The following is a 12368-nucleotide window of genomic DNA, read 5'->3' on the forward strand; positions in this document are numbered from 1 at the left end:
TTAGTTCTTTTCTTGGCAGTTGAGTTTATTGTTGCTGGCCATGCTTAAACCACATCTGGCATTGGCTCTTTTACACCCCAAAAAAAGCAGTGAAGTACAGTAAATCTGATGCCAAACAGTTGTAAGGGCTTTACCCTCCTCTTCACTTTCCTTGATATTTTTCTTGACCAGTGATCTGAATAAGCTACAGCCATTGCAGGGAATGTTAAGGAGCATCATCTTAGAATTCTCCATAAAGTCCATAAGGCAAATCCAGGTGTGATGATGCATGGTTACTCTGGCACCTGTTGCTCTTGCTGCACCACCTGCTGCATTATTAAGCAGAAACATGGTAAAGTTACAGAATAGAGCTTTTTAAGCTCTGTACCCAACATTTGTTTCAATGTCTTTGGACAACCATGAGCAAGAATCTTAACATCACCTTAAGTACGAAGATGGAGAACACAAAGACCCACTTCTGCAAATGGTCCAGTTCCCTCAATTCCTTCGCTGAAGAAGGAACTGTAGGTCTCTAAGGGGTTGAAGCCTTTTTCGAGGCTTTCAACAGGAGTCAACCACAGAGTTCTGCACCTAAAAGTCCCATTTTTTAGAAGGCCAAAGGTTCTTGGCTAGTTTCCTATAAATGGGAGCCGCAATGCCAAGTTCTTTTCATACTTCCCTGGAGATGAGATTTATTATCTCGTCTGCAGAGCCACTACCCAGAAAGTCAAGGAAAGCAATCTTAATGTCTCCAACAGAACTAACTCAGGAGAAGATAGGAAGAACCTGGTTATCCCCCTTTTTCTTCATGAACTGCAAGATATACTTGAACCTGTGGTCATGGAAGAAGACTGGAGAATCAACTTTGTCTCATTCGCTTGTACCCAACTTGAGGAATTCTCTTCCACAATCTCTTTCAATGCCTCTTTGGTTGGCATCTGTTTGACAAGGAGAAAGCATAGGTAAATTCAAACCCAAATGCACTTCCATATTAAACTTTCAAACATTCTGCCCTGCTACATGTAGGCATAACCCTGAGTGGAACATATCTCTGGGGGAGTCTGGTAGTGATGCAGGCACCAGTGAGCAATTCCATAGTGGGTACTCTGACAATGAATCCATTATTGGCCTCAATATTTGAATCAGCATGAAGGCACCAAAGCCAACAGCCCAGCACCAAACTCTCCAGGCACAGGTGTCGGCAGAGCAACTTCATTAAAAACCCAATGATACACAGCCATCACGTTTTGAAGTGGGTTATGGCAGTCCCTGGCACAAGAACTTGAAGGCCAAAAACTTTGACCTTGAAACTGGTGCTAAAATAGTTGGCCCTGATTAGGGTCCAAAGCCCTCATCCATGGAGATGGAAACCATTTAGGCAGTCAGCTAGGAAAGTATCGACCCTAAGAGCAAATGCATCAATAGCAGCACTGACAAGGTAATAGACAGCCTTGTCAGACTTTATGACAGAATGACAATAGACAGCCACAAATGATAAAAAGCAGTACTAATGACGATTAGGAGGCAAAAACTGGGACAAAGGATGGTAACAATTACTCTCTGGCCAGAATAACTGGCAGACTGCATGAGATCCATATCCATTTATGCCTACAGCACAGTCTTTGACGAACTGATGTAGTCAATATCTTGTGAGATGGACCTGTAATGGTAGAAGAGGGCTTAGAGATGGAATGTCTGGGAAGGTCCAGTCCTAGTAGTCTCTGATATAAAAAGTTTAGAGGAAATGATCTATGACCTGAACTGCTAATTTTGAAATACTATGCTCACTGCAAGCTTTTCTACCAACCCTTTTCTTGAAACTTTAAGAAAACAGAAATCTCCAAAAGCAAAAATATTATTTTGACTTAGTCTGGGAAGTCTCTGGGGGAGAAACCTTTGCCTGGAGGGTGAATGCCTCCAAGGCTTCCTCTCCAGGCAACAAAAAATTAAATACATCTTCATTTCTTATAGAAATTAAGAGTTTTTATCAAAATGTCCACAAACTTTGCAATAAGCCTTAAAATTATACAGTGGAAATGTGTTTACAAAGTCTCATCACTAATGTAGCAGAAATGTGTTTACCCAGGTTTGAGTGCAATCACTACTAAAATGTTATGTCAAAGAAAAATACTTTCCTACTATTTTTGAGTCATTGGAACTCCATGTCCTATATCACGACAAGCTAGTGCAGCTGTTTTCTGACAAGATTATATTGTATGATGACTTAACTAGCATGTTCATCACTGCAAATTTACTACAATTTTGTAATCTCATGGTTAAATTCTTCACATCTGTAATCTACATTATTTTTGAAAGAACAAACTGTATTTGTCTGCTACAAATAGCAATCAAACAGAAGCCCTCACTAATACTGTAAGTTCCACACAGAAAGTGCATTTTTCATCTATTTTGTGTCCAATTGCTGTTGGATTGAAAAAAAGGTAGCAATTACAATTCCTGTATAAAACTATCTGCCTGAAGTTGCTGCATACTGTCAATATAGTTCAGAGTGATAATACAAGCATAATACAAACTCATATGTTACCATACTACTTCATGCTAATCTATGTTTTCATATAGCTTTACATGATTGAGATTACCTATGAGAAGTTTACTATTTGTGAATTGCATAGCAAAACTGCAACGTGAAATGTCATCACATTTTATACTAAACATTCACTTCTGGACCATGGCATATATTTGAAAGGTTGCGTTATTTAATAAAAGACGGTCATTAATACTGTGGCATTCACTGAACATTAAACTGCAATCATCTTATGCTAGGAGCAAAATGCCCAAACATCATGGACAGCACATGCAAGAAAGACATTATGAATCTATGAAATTTTAATCATGTCGTAGAAAATTTTATACATGCAATAATAATTAAATGACATTTTTAATAAGGTAGTAGGTAGCTCTGAGATAATGTAAGTCCTGACTGTTGAAATTTGGAGGATTTTCTTTTTGGTCCAAGATTCAGACAACTGGCTAAATGTTTTTTGACAATGACAGCTAAACACCAGTAGTTAAGTGAACAATTTTGAGATTATATTTCCTGTCTGCACAAGGACATTTAAAGAAACTTTACATAATGGTTAAAATAGAGGTTAGAGAACTGCCATGGGTTGTAATACTTTCTTTCTGTAATAAAAATGCTATCTGCTTTAACTGGCCCATGTTGCTCCTGAGTATTATTGCTTCCACAGCAATGAGAAGTACCCAAACACATTTAATTTCTGTCTTGTGAAGAAATCTTGTGGCCTCACACATTTTTAAAACAGAAGCCTTATCCAGAATAGTAGTACATACCAGCAACAAATCACTAACCCAAAAACCAACAAGGCACCAAGAGCTATAAAACAAAATTGCAATTCTATCAAAAGAAAAAGAAGAAAATAAAAATGTAGCAGCAAAACTCACTCTTGTCATATATATGCATATTATGTATGTGAGAATAAACTCTTTGGTTGAGCGTTGAGAATATCTAATATTTGTAATACTAACACAAGTGATCGAATAGTCATTTGACTGCAAAACACAAATAATATTTTTTTTTTTGGGGGGGGGGTTGTGTGTTTTTTCAATATTATGACTTCCAATCCTTTTTAGATTGAGCAATTCAGGTCCTTACTTTAATGGCTTTAATCACTTCTGATAAATTTTCCACAGATTTAAGTAATATTGTTTCATCATATTATATCACATTTTTCTATCTTTCCTATACCTTCAATTTTTATTTTTTGATAATTTTTAATTTCATTTGCATATTCTTTTTATTCTCATCAACTCCTAGAACATTTTGTACTTGTATTTATACATTACCACTATTAATTTTTCATTCTCCTCCTTGACTCACTTTAATACTCTATACAAGTTTAAAGAATCAGAATAAACAATTGGATTTAGTAACCCTCCCCTTTTGCCTTCACTCATACATAGCACACCTCTTTTGACTGGTTTTAATCTTGAACCCCCATATGAATACACTCATCAATTGCCTTTTCATATTTTTCTGGGATCATATAAACATTTGATATAAAAGCTACTTTCCTCGTTAATACAGAATTCACCAGATATACGTTTTTCCTGAATGCTAATCTATACCCTCCACAAAAGATGTATTTCTCTCATTTCTTTTATCACACCATCTCACTGCATCACAACTGTATCATTTTTTCAAAATTTTACCCCTAGCAAAGTGTCATTCACTGAAAAATACACCCCCTACAATTTTCACCACATCACACAAACTCAATTATCTTTATTCAAGGCTGTTCCCATTTCCTTAAAATATCCAGACAAGCCAACATTTTCCTCATCCATATTTTGCTCTTAGTAGCTACAATTATAATGTCTGCATCAAAGCTAATGGAATCACCTACTCCTTTTTGCACCACATATATAGTATCTTTCATTTGATAATCTATTCCACTCTGTACCGCATTCGTTACCAGTACAAACAGTATTCCAGTTGAGGAACATCCTTGTTTTATACCACACACTTCATGCATACTTTTAATTTACTAATCCAATAAAACGATCGTGTCAGCACACAGGTTGCAAGTCCATAAAACGTTTATTGTATAAATTCCACAAGCGCTTTCACCCTAACTCAGTTGTAGGGCTTTTTCAAGTGTAAAAACAGTGTAACTGTTCAATCAGCCATCTTTAAATAACTTCATTTTAAAAAAAGGCGCCAAAACCAATCTGACCTAAATTTAAAGTAACCACGCACATTTTTACAACTGTCAAGTTTAAAAACACAAATAAATTCACTTTATCAAACATTAATAAACTTGATAAAACTTTGAATCAAAGAAGTATAAAATAACACAAAATAACAGTTCTATCTAAAAAAAGAAGAAAAGTATGTCAAAAATTTTAAATACTTAAACAATACAATCAAAATGTTACTTTAATAATTGTTTCAGTACCCATCACCTTAAAAAACTATGGCAAAATTATGGCAACAGTAGGATTTACTTAAAGAAGGGTAACTGTCATACTAACGGTATTGTGTACTTAGCCCTGTGTAGAGACTGTCCTAGTTTCTACATAGGCAAGTCAGAGAGAGCGTTGAACAAATGAATTTATGAACATTTATATAACATAAAAAAAGGGAATATTAATAATGCATTAAGTAAACATTTACAAATGGAGCCTAAACACACTGGCTTTCGTTTTGGGATTCTTGAACAAGTACCTATTGACCCTAAAGGGGGAGATTGGGAAAACTGGCTCTGCTGTAGGGAGACCTATTGGCAAATTAGATTGAATGCCACCCACCCCCCGGGACTAAATGAGCATATTTCTATTAAGCCTTATTTGATTAAAAAAGCAGAAGATTTATCAAAATAACTACTTAAAACAACCACTGAAACAATTATTAAAGTAACATTTTGATTGTATTGTTTAACATAATTTTAAAGTATTTTAAATTTTTGACATCCTTTTCTTCTTTTTTAGATAGAACTGTTATTTTGTGTTATTTTATACTACTTTGATTCAAAGTTTTATCAAGTTTATTAATGTTTGGTAAACAAAGTGAATTTATTTGTGTTTTTAAACTTGACAGTTGTAAAAATGTGCATGGTTACTTTAAATTTAGGTCAGACGGGTTTTGGCGCCGTTTTTTTTTTAAAATGAAGTTATTTAAAGATGGCTGATTGAACAGTTACACTGTTTTTACACTTGAAAAAGCCCTACAACTGAGTTTGGGTGAAAGGGCTTGTGGAATTTAATCAATAAACGTTTTATGGACTTGCAACCTGTGTGCTGACGCCATCGTTTTATTGGATTAGTGGTTTTGTTTCTACAATCTTTTTCCACTTGTTTTTTATTTTTGTTTTGTGTTTTGGAGGCCGGCGTACAGAGTATGGCAGTCTTTAATGGAGAATTGTCATTTGAGGAAGAGTTTGGGCAGCCTGAGGTCGAAAATGTGATTTTTTCACAAAAGGAAGTAGCGGCAGTTATTTTGGGACTTGGTGCAGAAATGCAGAGTCTAAAGACAGACTTGGCCCATGTTTTGGAAGTGTTTTCACCTCCTGATGGTTCTATTTCATGTGCGCAGGTTCAGAAGGAGGTAGACAGACAAGTTCCCATTCAGGCGAATGCCAGTCAATTGGGGGCACAGGCTGGAACACTTTGTGAGTTTACCTCAGTTCCACATAAGGGATGTTGGACCAACCATTCTTCCCAAAGGTTTGAACAAACATTGGGCGACGACCATAGGAGGGGAGAGTCTACTGTTGTCACCAGTGGACTTAATAGTATTTTGGACGTTGAAAATGTTCAACAAGGTGTACATGTACACCAAGGTACTGTAACTCAGATTGACAAAGTTATTAACGATGAATCAGGACGTTTTCATAATGTTAGAGAATGGTTTGATTATGGACAAAGTAAAGGAGACTTTTTTAATAATTATTCCTGCCACCAAAATAAGTCTAAAGGGGCAGGTCGTTCTTTTACAGCGTCTTTTTTAAAAGATGGAATTAGGGATTTGGAAAACAAATTGTATAAAATAAAATGTGTCAATATTGACATTGCATATTTAGAAGAATGTTTAACAAAAAAAGTTGTCCCACAAGGGTTACGTGTTTGTAAATACCCTGAGGGTTTTACTTATGATTTGGACATACTTAATGAATTTAATAGTGTGTTTGATGAATGTGGTTTTAAAATTTTAAAGCTGACGTAAAATTAGCTAAAATGAAGGTGGATATGATGTTAAAGGAATTTCTCTAATTGGATGAAGCCATCAGAAAGGATTTATTTGAATTTAATAAAATAAGTTATGATAACAGTTTTTACAGGATTGAAAGAAAATGTGAAGAAATATATGAGAGAAAAAAAGAAAATTAGAAAGGGATTTGAAACAATACAGTGAAAATAGGGCTTATGTGTTCAAGGGGAGAATTTATAGGAACAGTTCATAAAAACAATCTGATCCTACAGTTGTAAGGGACTTGACCAAATCTAAAACAGTTGAACAATCTAAAATACGTGAAAAATTTGATAATAATAGACAAATTACTGTGGACATTTTGCACCACAATCCAACCACCCCAGTGATTAATATTTCCACACCTAACCCCACCACTGTGGATGCTGACAACGATGTGGTAGTTACTACTGACATGGCTGAGGGAGGGGAAGAAAGAGAGTTGAACAAACAAAATTTTTCTGGGGGAAAGGGAAGAGGAAGGAACCAAGTGAAAACAAAAAAGAAAGGAAAAGTGTAATGATTAACTTGGACAATAAAGTAAATAGGGAAATAGTTATTGATTCTGACAAAGTGACTTATTCCTACAATGGTTTTAAAATTTTTAACCTAAGTGGGATTGAGATTAATGAAGAACACTTTCACCTTTTTGAAAAAGGTTTTAAATTTGTTCCAACAGTTAGATTTGATGTTTGTGATACTCTCATAGAGGTAAAACTGTACACTAGAAAATTAAATTTTGCATTAATGTTTGAGCAGACCAAAGGATATGATACAACTAGCTTTAGAAAGGCTAGTACATTCAACCCTCCTCTCCACCCGGCTTTACAGGTGTTTGAAGAGACATGTGCATCAGATTTATACGAACTGAGTGTAGATAAAAAAATTAAGAAAAAGTTTTTGTTTAAGGCTAATTTGACCACAAGGGAAAAACACATCTTGGAGGACTTACTCAACACCAGGGAGATTCGAATTATGAAACCCGATAAGGGGGGCGGTATGGTCTTGGTCAACACTTTTGATTACTCTAGTAAAATTTTGAACATCCTGGGGGACGTTGATGTCTACATTCCAGTTTCTACGAATGAGATCAACATCTCTTACAGGAAAATAGATCTAGTCATAGAAGAATTCATCACAGAAGATAGACTGGATGAAATGATTGGTACTATGTTGACCATTAAGAAACCAAGACTAGCGACTTTCTTTGGAATACCAAAGATCATAAAAGTACAACTGACCCTCCATATAGGCCAACTGTGTCAGGGAAGGGGTCTAAGATATATGCTATTGCATCTTTTTTGGACCATACACTTAAACACATCCCTGATCAGTATGAGCATATGTTGAAGGATTCTTGGGATTTTTAACATTTTTTGACACTGCAGTCTTATGAAGGTGAGGTGTACTTTTTAACCATTGATGTGGTTGACCTATTCACCTGTATTCCAACTAATGAGGATTTACATTACTTTTGGCTACTTTTGAAGGACAGTAAGTCTACCTTGAGCTACGATATTGACCTGTTGATAGAACTAATGAGAATTGTGTTGGAAAACAATTTTGTGTATTTTGAGGTGGGAAACTTTCAAGCAGGTAAGAGGCATAGCTATGGGGGCAGCTTGTGTCCCCATCTACGCCAACCTTGTCCTTTTACAATGGGAGTTGCAGCATTTGTTTCTTTCAGATTTTTACAACAATAACATCAAATTATACCGACGCTTCTTGGACGATTTGTTTATTATTTGGGAAGGACCAGCGAACACTATTGTGGAGTTTGTTGAGTTTTTAAATTCCACCACTGGATTCTTAAAATTTACATTTAATTTTGACCAGGGTGGAATTGATTATTTAGATGTGAGGTTAGATAAAACTAATGGGGGACTGAAATCAAGAATTTATAGGAAAAATACTTTCAGTAATTCCTACCTCCCCTACAACAGTGACCACTCCTGGAAACAAAAAAGGAGTATAGTCAAGGGCCAAATGGTCAGAATGGCCAGGATTACATCAGAGTGGGATGATTTCTTAGTGGAAATTGATTTTATTTCTAATTTGCTTAGTTCAAGGGGTTACCCTGATAGGTTAATAAAGGAAGTGTCGGAAGAAATTATAAATGGTTGTGCAACTAGATATTCTCCTATTTTGGGGAAACCATTGGAAACTGAAAAGGTTATGAAGTGGAGAGTGAACAAGCTTTTAAAAGAGCTATGGTTCTTCAACACAGTAACATTACAAGGGAAGTTAAGGATCTCATTCAAAGAAATTGGAAGATGTTAAAGCACAATAAGGACTTGGTACACAAAGTAGGTGATCATCCTAACTTTGTTTATAAAACAGGAACAAATCTGAAAAGGGTGTTCGAAAGTAACAATTATAGATGTACAACTACTCTGGACAAGGGAAAGCTGTGGTAGGTGTGGGTATTGTAGATACATTTTGGATGAAGTACCTATCACCTTAAAAAATTATGGCAACAGTAGGATTTACTTAAAGGGTAACTGTCATACGAAGGGTATTGTGTACTTAGCCCTGTGTAGAGACTGTCCTAGTTTCTACATAGGGAAGTCAGAGACAGCGTTGAACAAACGAATTTATGAACATTTATATAACATAAAAAAAAGGGAATATTAATAATGCATTAAGTAAACATTTACAAATGGAGCCTAAACACACTAGCTTTCGTTTTGGGATTCTTGAACGAGCACCTATTGACCCTAAAGGGGGAGATTAGGAGAATTGGCTATGCTGTAGGTAGACCTATTGGCAAATTAGATTGAATGCCACCCACCAACCGGGACTAAATGAGCATATTTCTATTAAACCTTATTTGATTAAAAAAGCAGAAGATTTATCAAAATAATTACTTAAAACAACCACTGAAACAATTATTAAAGTAACATTTTGATTGTATTGTTTAACATAATTTTAAAGTATTTTAAATTTTTGACATCCTTTTCTTCTTCCTGTTTAGATAGAACTGTTATTTTGTGTTATTTTATACTACTTTGATTCAAAGTTTTATCAGGTTTATTAATGTTTGGTAAACAAAGTGAATTTATTTGTGTTTTTAAACTTGACAGTTGTAAAAATGTGCATGGTTACTTTAAATTTAGGTCAGACTGGTTTTGGCGCCTTTTTTTAAAATGAAGTTATTTAAAGTTGGCTGACTGAACAGTTACACTGTTTTTACACTTGAAAACGCCCTTCAATTGAGTTAGGGTGAAAGCGCTTGTGGAATTTGTACAATAAACATTTTATGGACTTGCAAACTGTGTGCTGACATGATCGTTTTATTGGATTAGTGGTTTTGTTTCTACGATCTTTTTCCACTTGTTTTTTATACTTTTAATTTAGCCAGCCATTCACTAACACACTCGCACTATTATTTTGATATGATGACATACACACACTAATTGTATTACCTATTTCACAAAATATTTTTTTGCATGGGAGCATCATGTCCTACTGTGTCAAATACCTTGCAAATATCACCATACTATAAGTTTCACAACCTCCTCCTTACTTATATCATCATTCATAATTTAAAACACAACCAATAACAATTCTTGACATCTCTTTCCTTTTTCACCACATATACTTTCCTCCATAACACCCTTATCCTTGCTTCCATTCTCCTCTGTATTAATCTGATCAAAATGTTACAATCTGTGTTGTTTAGTGTTATGGGCCTCCAATTTTTCATTTCATTCTTCTCATCTTTCTTCTATATAAATTTTAACATCCCACTAAATAACTCTTCATATACAAACCCTTCCATCAATATTTCATGAAGTACATTTACAAAATACTACTTTTGCCAGTCCATTAACTTCTTGTACATTCCATACCCTGTACTATCTTTAGCCTGATACTGAATCAAAATTTACTATCCAAAGTACTTCATCCAACTCACTAATAGCAATTTTGCTTTTCAAATTTTTTCTTAACTCATTCTGGATTTGGTTTTTTTTTTTACTTAACATTCTCTCATTTTACCATACATATTTTCTACATGCTGTACTACAGTACTCAATTTGTTTGTTCGTTTTACCTCTCCTTTTACATTTTTTTAATTTCCCTCATTATACTATTATGCTACTCTAGTATTTTACCCAAACATGTAGATATATCCTCCTTTTTCCTTTATAAATACCGGTCTAAACAGTAATGCCTTATTTTTTCTTGATTTATTTTCTACATGTTTCCATATTATAATACACTTGTATTATACTCAATTCTCTAACACATTTCTACATGTTTTCCCATACTTCACTTTCTCTTCCCTTCTTATATCATCCTGCCATTGGAAAAAAAAACTTTTATACTTCTCTTTAAATTCAATCTACCATTCAGACCAGTTTTTTTAGAAGTCCTTCATGGTTGTATGATCCTTTCATATATGCTATACTTCCTATTCCCTTTCTAACTTCAATATGCTCCCTTTCTTGAATCACCTCCATCCATATTGCTAAACTGCCTGAAAAAGCCATCAGAACTGTATCACCATCTGCTACTCCCAAGTCTTTCAATAATACTCAGTTTAAGATCCACGTGTTCTACAAGTCCATTGACTCTTGATCAACACCACTAATTTATCACATTTTAGCACATCCTGAATTTTTTCACCTTTCCCTTTCTACATTTTCTTTTAAAATCACAATTAAATTCCCCTGCAATTATTTTCATGTTAACCACCATAGTCTAACATTTAAACAAACAGATTCTCTATTTTCTTGTTAGTTAAATATGTATGCAATGCTACAATTCTATAAACATGGTCACTCCACTTCACACACACAACAGTGAACCTTCCCATCCTTACCAATGTTACAGTCCATTATTTATACCATTTTTACACAATACAGCTACTCCAAAACAATGTTCACTTACTAAGTCAAATATTATATTTCCACCCCATGATTTTTCTCTTTACAGTCTTTCTACACTTGTCAAGAATTTTACATTCTCTAACAATATAACATCCATATCACATTTAGCACTCCATTCCAATATCGCTATCCTTCTTGCAGTGTTATTACTACTGTTCACATTTATTACAAGTACTTTAAAATTGTTGCCTTTCCTTCTTTTTAAGTTTAGTGGAAATACTTTTGCATTTTCATTTTCTTATTTTTACTCACCAAATGAATATTTTACTGGGTTTATGTACAAAGAATCCATGATAATCAGATTTTTTACTGGCAAGAACTTCAAAATATTAAAACTTTCAAACCCTTATCCTTAAATCTCTTCCTCCATGCACTCTCTCTCTAATTATTCCACTCCATATTTTGTCTTCTTCTACAGTTTCTTCAACTAGTTCACCCACTCACTCGGCTTCTTGCTTTCATACCTCATGAATGTATTTTTCCCTTTCCCCTTCTTTTTCATTATTTATTTGCTCTTGACAATCCATCCAAAAGTGTTTTTATAACTTACATTGAGGGACACACCTTTGTGCTGTGTCTCGTTTCTCCTTATGGTTACACTAACGTCTTACAATAATTAATTAAATGATTAAAGTCTCCATAAAAGAAACATGATTTAGGCTGACCAGCAAATTTTAATGCCCATCTTGCCCAGCCAAAAAATAACACTTGGCAAGTATTTAACCATGTTTTTTTTTCACATTTCAAAACAACTTCCAACCTCCACCCTC

The 12368-nt window shown here is 34.7% G+C and overlaps 1 protein-coding gene across 1 annotated transcript in view; it reads right to left on the minus strand.

Annotated features, from left to right (window-relative positions):
* Positions 1–12368, minus strand: part of MICU2 (mitochondrial calcium uptake 2) — a 1974490-nt gene that overhangs the window by 1351008 nt on the left and 611114 nt on the right. The window lies entirely within an intron of this gene.

Source organism: Protopterus annectens, chromosome 5.part0 (genome assembly GCF_019279795.1).
Source record: "Protopterus annectens isolate FY-2018-M chromosome 5.part0, PAN1.0, whole genome shotgun sequence".
In the NCBI taxonomy this organism is placed as follows: domain Eukaryota; kingdom Metazoa; phylum Chordata; order Ceratodontiformes; family Protopteridae; genus Protopterus; species Protopterus annectens.